This window comes from Salmo trutta, unplaced genomic scaffold (assembly GCF_901001165.1).
Source record: "Salmo trutta unplaced genomic scaffold, fSalTru1.1, whole genome shotgun sequence".
Classification (NCBI taxonomy): Eukaryota; Metazoa; Chordata; class Actinopteri; order Salmoniformes; family Salmonidae; genus Salmo; species Salmo trutta.
Genome location: NW_021822846.1, coordinates 66,558 through 75,536, shown reverse-complemented (window position 1 = coordinate 75,536; position 8,979 = coordinate 66,558). Strand labels below are relative to the sequence as shown.

At 44.4% G+C, this 8,979-nt stretch overlaps 1 long non-coding RNA gene across 1 annotated transcript; it reads right to left on the bottom strand.

Moving 5' to 3' along the window:
- Positions 1–591: 591 nt before the first annotated feature.
- On the bottom strand, positions 592–8,524 carry LOC115185522 (uncharacterized). Its single transcript, XR_003875169.1, has 4 exons — positions 7,931–8,524; positions 7,683–7,710; positions 7,131–7,359; positions 592–696 (listed from the first exon to the last, which is right to left on the bottom strand). It is a non-coding gene; the product is annotated as an uncharacterized LOC115185522 (long non-coding RNA).
- Positions 8,525–8,979: the final 455 nt, after the last annotated feature.

Below are 8,979 nucleotides of genomic sequence, written 5' to 3'. Positions count from 1 at the left end.
CATGCGAGAGAGAAAGAGAAAGACACAGCGAGAGAGAGATACAGAGACAGAGAGAGGCGGACAGATAGAGACAGAGCAACAGAGATAGACGGAGAGAGAGAGAGATCATACTATAGTGTCCCATGTTTAATGAACAGTGCCCTAACCCTGGCAGAGTTACACTACCCCACTGGAGAGTAGAACAAGACAAAGAAGGATGGGACAATTCATTAGTGGTCTAGTCTAGAAGTACTCCTGCAGGGCCAACGAGAGAGTAGATACAACACAATGAATACACTGGAATTCCAAGGCTCTTCTCCACAACATCATCTGTCTGTCTGTCTGTCTGTCTGTCTGTCTGTCTGTCTGTCTGTCTGTCTGTCTGTCTGTCTGTCTGTCTGTCTGTCTGTCTGTGTGTGTGTGTGTGTGTGTGTGTGTGTGTGTGTGTGTGTGTGTGTGTGTGTGTGTGTGTCTGTCTGTCTGTCTGTCTGTCTGTCTGTCTGTCTGTCTGTCTGTCTGTCTGTCTGTGTGTCTGTGTGTCTGTCTGTCTGTCTGTCTGTCTGTCTGTCTGTCTGTCTGTCTGTGTGTGTGTCTGTCTGTCTGTGTGTGTGTGTGTCATATGACTTGTACTCACCCCCGGTAGCGTCTTCTGCTCATGCAAAGCACTCTGGGCCTTCAGCGCTGACTCCCTCGCACAGTATGTCAGGAATGCACATCCTGAGAGAGAGAGAGAGAGAGAGAGAGAGAGAGAGAGAGAGAGAGAGAGAGAGAGAGAGAGAGAGAGAGAGAGCAAAAAGGAGAAAGAGAGGAGGGAAGAAAGATGATGAGATACTTGATGATGTCATCTTTGTTTGTTAGATATGTGAGGATATAAAAACATAGAGAGTCCATATGTATGACCTCCCAGTCATTTACTGGGTAGAAAAACACCAAGGTTTTGGCATCACCGGGCCTTCTTCAGGGTGAGGTTCTACATATTCTTCAGATATGTGAGAATAACATAACTATTGTGGATGGAGCCTCCTGGGCAGATGGACAGACACACAGGTTCATGCAGACAGAACACACACACTGAACAGTCAATCTGCTTATCTCTCTCTCCTACCCGCTTCCTTTCCCTGTTCCTCATTTTCAAGTCCATAATGTAAAAAGCGACTGGTTTTCTACAAGCCCCATGAACACAGTTAACCTACAGCTGACGAGGATACGACACGGCACAGTGCAGCTCAAAACAGCACAGCTCAGAACAACACAGTTAATCTACAGCTTACGAGGATACGACACGGCACAGTGCAGCTCAAAACAGCACAGCTCAGAACAACACATCCTGAATACCCAATAAAACTCACATTCACTCTATTCATCTAACTCACTACTAAAGAACCACTCACACTCGTTCCCAAACCTCTCTCTCATGTACCTGTGTGTAGGTAGAGCGGCTGGCCAGTGTTGTTCCTACACCTGTCACAAACCTGTCACCACCACTAAGACAACAGGCAGCAGGTTAACCAGGGCTGATCTCAGAGTAGTTATACACACAGCAGAGCAACATGCTAGCTCAGAACGCTTACAGAACCATCAGCCCTGTCCAGCATGACTCAACAACACACACACACACAGAATGACACACACAGACACACACAGAGACATACACACACAGAGACACAGACATAATCAGACACACAGACATACTGTAGAGACAAACACAGATACCGACAAAGAGACACACACACACACATACGTATAACAACAGCAAGATTAGAACACCTCTACAAAGCGCACACACACACATAATAGAAATTAACAATGACCCCCCCCTCCAAACACACACACACTTAATATAAATTAACAATGACCCCCCCCCTCCAAACACACACACACTTAATAGAAATTAACAATGACCCCCCCTCCAAGCACACACCACACTTAATAGAAATGAACAATGACCCCCCCCTCCAAACACACACACACTTAATAGAAATGAACAATGACCCCCCCCCTCCAAACACACACACACTTAATAGAAATTAACAATGACCCCCCCTCCAAGCACACACACACTTAATAGAAATTAACAATGACCCCCCCCCCCTCCAAACACACACACCCTTAATAGAAATTAACAATGACCCCCCCTCCAAACACACACACACTTAATAGAAATTAACAATGACCCCCCCCTCCAAACACACACACACTTAATAGAAATTTACAATGACCCCCCCTCCAAGCACACACACACTTAATAGAAATTAACAATGACCCCCCCCCCCCCTCCAAACACACACACCCTTAATAGAAATTAACAATGACCCCCCCCTCCAAACACACACACACTTAATAGAAATTAACAATGACCCCCCCCCCCTCCAAACACACACACCCTTAATAGAAATTAACAATGACCCCCCCCCTCCAAACACACACACACTTAATAGAAATTAACAATGACCCCCCCCTCAAGCACCACACACACTTAATAGAAATGAACAATGACCCCCCCCCCTCCAAACACACACACCCTTAATAGAAATTAACAATGACCCCCCCCCCCTCCAAACACACACACACTTAATAGAAATTAACAATGACCCCCCCCCCCCTCCAAACACACACACCCTTAATAGAAATTAACAATGACCCCCCCCTCCAAACACACACACACTTAATAGAAATTAACAATGACCCCCCCCCCTCCAAACACACACACACTTAATAGAAATTAACAATGACCCCCCCCCCTCCAAACACACACACCCTTAATAGAAATTAACAATGACCCCCCCCCCTCCAAACACACACACACTTAATAGAAATTAACAATGACCCCCCCTCAAGCACACACACACTTAATAGAAATGAACAATGACCCCCCCCCCCCTCCAAACACACACACCCTTAATAGAAATTAACAATGACCCCCCCCCCTCCAAACACACACACACTTAATAGAAATTAACAATGACCCCCCCCCCTCCAAACACACACACCCTTAATAGAAATTAACAATGACCCCCCCCCTCCAAACACACACACACTTAATAGAAATTAACAATGACCCCCCCCCCTCCAAACACACACACACTTAATAGAAATTAACAATGACCCCCCCTCCAAGCACACACTTAATAGAAATTAACAATGATCCCCCCCCTCCAAACACACACACCCTTAATAGAAATTAACATTGACCCCCCCCCTCCAAACACACACACACTTAATAGAAATTAACAATGACCCCCCCCCCTCCAAACACACACACCCTTAATAGAAATTAACAATGACCCCCCCCCTCCAAACACACACACACTTAATAGAAATTAACAATGACCCCCCCCCTCCAAACACACACACACTTAATAGAAATTAACAATGATCCCCCCCTCCAAACACACACACCCTTAATAGAAATTAACAATGACCCCCCCCCCCCAAACACACACACACTTAATAGAAATGAACAATGACCCCCCCCCTCCAAACACACACACACTTAATAGAAATTAACAATGACCCCCCCCTCCAAACACACACACACTTAATAGAAATTAACAATGACCCCCCCCTCCAAACACACACACACTTAATAGAAATTAACAATGACCCCCCCCCTCCAAACACACACACACTTAATAGAAATTAACAATGACCCCCCCCTCCAAACACACACACCCTTAATAGAAATTAACAATGACCCCCCCCTCCAAACACACACACACTTAATAGAAATGAACAATGACCCCCCCCTCCAAACACACACACACTTAATAGAAATTAACAATGACCCCCCCCTCCAAACACACACACACTTAATAGAAATTAACAATGACCCCCCCTCCAAACACACACACACTTAATAGAAATGAACAATGACCCCCCCCCCTCCAAACACACACACACTTAATAGAAATTAACAATGACCCCCCCTCCAAACACACACACACTTAATAGAAATGAACAATGACCCCCCCCTCCAAACACACACACACTTAATAGAAATTAACAATGACCCCCCCCCTCCAAACACACACACACTTAATAGAAATTAACAATGACCCCCCCCCCTCCAAACACACACACACACTTAATAGAAATTAACAATGACCCCCCCTCCAAACACACACACACTTAATAGAAATGAACAATGACCCCCCTCACCCCCTCCAAACACACACACACACACAGGGCCCTCTTAAAGATGGGCTTATTGTTGCAGCTCTAAAGGGGATTCTCCAAACTGGAGATGGTCTCCCTCTCAGCAGGCTTGAATCAGTAGGCTTACCACTCCATTATACTGACTGGAGAAACGGCTAAGCTGTTACATAACACCCCAGGTCAGAAAAATGGGTCTACCTAGTGTGTGTGTGTGTGTGTGTGTGTGTGTGTGTGTGTGTGTGTGTGTGTGTGTGTGTGTGTGTGTGTGACTGTATACTAGACTAGAGGTATGCCAGGGTTAGACAGACATTAAGATAACACCCATCATCTGAACTAGAGTGACTTGGGGTCATGGCTTAAAGGCTAAGGGTCAGGACACCTGCTAACACACACACACACACACACAGAGAGAGAGAAAGAGGTGTTCGGGATTATTTATAAGGATATGACAGGCTGCTCTCCAGTCATAGAGGATGTCTTTATGCCCATCTCTCTAATAATGTAGGAGCTGTTGGCTTTTCCCAGAAAATCCCAATGTTTAACCTACAGATTGGACCGCATTCCATGTTATCCCATTTAAGGTGAGGGAGGGCTGGGACGGAGAGATAAACAGAGAGATCAGGACGACAGTGATCCAAAAACCAACCAAGCTCACGACTGAGTACACACACGCGCACGTGTGTACGCACGTGCACAGACACTAGAGGATTAGAGAGTGTGAGCGAGAGAGAGCGAAACAGAGAGAAAGACTGAAAGAGAGAAAGAATATACTCCCCCCTTCCCCCATCCTCTCCCAGAAGACACTGTTTGATATACAGTACCAGTCAAAAGTTTGGACACACCGACTCATTCAAAGGCTTTTCTTTATTTGTACTATTTTCTACATTATAGAATAATAGTGAAGATATCAAAACTATAAAAGAACACATATGGAATCATGTAGTAACCAAAAAAGTGTTAAACAAACCAAAATATATTTAATATTTTAGTAGCCACCCTTTGCCTTGATGACAGCTTTGCACACTCTTGGCATTCTCTCAACCAGCTTCACCTGGAATGCTTTTCCAACAGTCTTGAAGGAGTTCCCACATATGCTGAGCACTTGTTGCTGCTTTTCTTCACTCTTCTTCACACCAAGTCATCCCAAACCATCTCAATTGGGTTGAGGTCGGGTGATTGGGATGTCATCTGATGCAGCACTCTCTCACTCTCCTTCTTGGTCAAATAGCCCTTACACAGCCTGGAGGTGTGTTCGGTCATTGTCCTGTTGAAAAAAAAATGATAGTCCCACTAAGCCCAAACCAGATGGGATGGTGTATCGCTGCAGAATGCTGTGGTAGTCATGCTGGTTAAGTGTGCTCTGAATTCAAAATAAATCACAGACAGTGTCACCAGCAAAGCACCCACACACCACCTCCTCCATGCTTCATGGTGGGAACTACACATACAGAGATTCATCTGTTCACCTACACTTTGTTTCATAAAGACCCAGCGGTTGGAACCAAAAATCTCAAATTTGGACTCCAGACCAAAGGACAGATTTCCACCTGTATAATGTCCATTGCTCATGTTTCTTGGCCCAATCAAGTCTCTTCTTCTTATAGGTGTCCTTTAGTAGTAGTTTCTTTGCAGCAATTCGACCATGAAGGCCTGATTCATTCAGTCTCCTCTGAACAGTTGATGTTGAGATGTGTCTATTACTTGAACTCTGTGAAGCATTTATTTGGGCTGCAATTTCTGAGGCTGGTAACTAATGAACTTATTCTCTGCAGCAGAGGTAACTCTGGGTCTTCCTTTCCTGTGGCGGTCCTCATCAGAGCCAGTTTCATCATAGCGCTTGATGGTTTTTGCGACTGCACTTGAAAAAACTTTCAAACTTCTTGAAATTTTCCAGATTGACTGAACTTCATGTCTTAAAGTAATGATAGAATGTTGTTTCTCTTTGCTTATTTGAGCTGTTCTTGAGATAATATGGACTTGGTCTTTTACCAAATAGGGCAATCTTCTGTATACCACCCCTACCTTGTCACAACACAACTGATGCATTAAGAAGGAAATAAATTCCACAAATTAACTTTTAACAAGGCACAACGGTTAATTGAAATGCATTCCGGGTGACAACCTCATGAAGCTGGTTGAGAGAATGCCAAAAGTGTGCAAAGCTGTCATCAAGGCAAAGGGTGTCTACTTTGAAGAAACTCAAATATGAAATATATTTTGATTTGTTTAACACTTTTTTGGTTAATACATGATTCCATTTGTGTTATTTCATAGTTTTAATGTCTTCACTATTATTCTAAAATGTAGAAAATAGTAAAATAAAGAAAAACCCTTGAATGAGTCCAAACTTTTGATTGGTACTGTATGTGATCAGGAGAGGGTGATAAGTGACAGTGTTTCCATGGTGACCCATCATCAGACACATGTTAAACAGACAGCCTACTCTACTGTGGAAGTGTTAACATCAATGATAGTGCTACTACACCAGCATTACTATCAACCTAGACCAGCATTACTATCAACCTAGACCAGCATTACTATCAACCTAGACCAGCATTACTATCAACCTAGACCAGCATTGCTATCAACCTACACCAGCATTACTATCAACCGACACCAGCATTACTATCAACCTACACCAGCATTACTATCAACCTAGACCAGCATTACTATCAACCTAGACCAGCATTACTATCAACCTAGACCAGCATTACTATCAACCTACACCAACACACACACTTGATCTTTAAAATATTTTTAAGTGTGTCTTAATCTCCTGTAGCTGTGTGTGTGTGTGTGTGTGTGTGTGTGTGTGTGTCGTGTGTGTTCGTGCATGTGTGTGTGTGTGTGTGTGTGTGTGTGCGTGCGTGCGTGTGCGTGTGTGTGTGTATTTGTGGGTGTCTGCCTGTCTGTCTGCCAGTGAGTAGTCTAGCCCAAACGCCTATTTGTGTCCGGAATTATTTCTACAGGTGGCTGGGTTCCCATTATTCGCCTACCTTTGTGCATGCCGGTGTATTTGTCCTTTATCACCGTCAGCTCGTAGATCTTCCCGAACTGTTCAAAGATCGGTTTGAGGTCCTTCTCCTCTAGATTCCGAGGAATCTGCCCCACGAACAGCTTGATCGCGTCGGCTTCCTTCATCGGGACACAGCGGGGAGAACGACAGGCGCTCTGCGGGGTTCGAGGTGAGAAGAGCGGGGTGAGTGCGAGCAGAGTCGTGGTCCTCTGGAGAGGAGCGACCAGAGATGGAGGGTGTTGGAGGAGAGAAGGAAAAGGAGATGGACATAAAAACAAGATATGTAAATGTGTTATTTTCTTTTTTTCACAATATAGGATAATCATTGATTAATTGAATAAAACCAAATCAATATTTTTGGATGAATTCTCATATCTTTACAATATTAGCCTATTGACACAAACAATGGCACTTGCGCTTCTCACAAAAACAATTATGCAAATGATGATCAGCCAATCAAAAAATAATTAAGACATTTAAATTGCAATAAAACCGAAATTAAAATTAAATATCAATAAAACGGATATATTACCTTTAGGACGTGAGAGTGTTCGGAGCCCCTGGGGAAAGGAAAATATATGGTTTAGACGGTAGATGAGCGCTGTAGAGCGGCTGTGAGCGGTTTCTTTGTTTGGCCAGCTGTAGGTTACATACACTCATTGGATGTCAACGTATGGGGGCTCATCTCTTTGTCCGCCCCGGCTCAACATACACACAAAACACACACAAAACACATGCGCACAAAAACACAATATGGAGCCTTGGTGTTAAAAATCCTACCGATTTCAAGAGATCCTTCACTCCACGTTGTAAAATAATCCCCAGAGTAATTTGAGATTATTTTGTTTATTTTTCCACGTTTTGCCGTGGTGTTGTTGTCTTCAGTGCGCGTCTCCTGTTATCCTCCCTCGCGGAATAGGAGGCTCAATGCGATTCGTTCTCCGCTCTTTGTGCCAATCGCTCCCTCTCCCGGTTTCGAATCCGTAACAGATCAGTGGAGTTGCTGCTCCCGTTAAGGTCTCACGTCTTGGCAAGCGACCATCAGATCACATATCCCCAACCCGGTGCCTTGGTGATCCGTTATTTGCTCTATCCTCTCGTCACGACTCTTGGCAAATCCGGTCAGTCACTCTCTGAGTATTGCCCTGTCTGTTAGAATAGTCAAATTTATGCAATAATTAGGCTACAAGGCTATATTCTTTAAAACTATTTCTGTAGCAGCCAGCTATTGATAAATCCAGCAGTCCATTTATATAGACATTTAAGGGCTAACACATATATTAAAATATACTTATTAACCTATCTAACGTTTCCCTCCCGCGCTACCCCTCTTTCCCTCAGTGTATAGGCTACCGTAGCTTTTGACGTCGTCTGCCGGTGTCTCCCTCTCTCTATCCTGCCCTCCCTCCCCCCTCTCCCTCGAGCGGTTGACAGGCTGTGACGTAAAAGGCAGGGACCGTCAAAAACTCTACTCCAACCTTAAAAAGAAAACCCATTTTATCTTTCGGCGTAGCCTACACCTTTTAGCCCTGAAAGTAGAATATAGGGAACACTGTGGAATATATATGGACAGCTATTTCAGTTATCAAAACCAGGATTAGTCGACAATTTGTATAAGCGTTTTCAAACAAGCTCTTTGACTATGTCTTCGTTAGTGTCCAGTGTGTGTGTGCTCGTGGACGGTGCCTGTAGTTCTGGAACGCCGTGCTGCCTATTGTTCTGGCCGCGAGCTCTGGCCGTGGTGCTGAAGCCTGCCATACTACCAGCGCGCGCGAGCGGCGTCACGACTACAGCTGCGCACACAACACGCACACGCCAGCCTTGAGGTT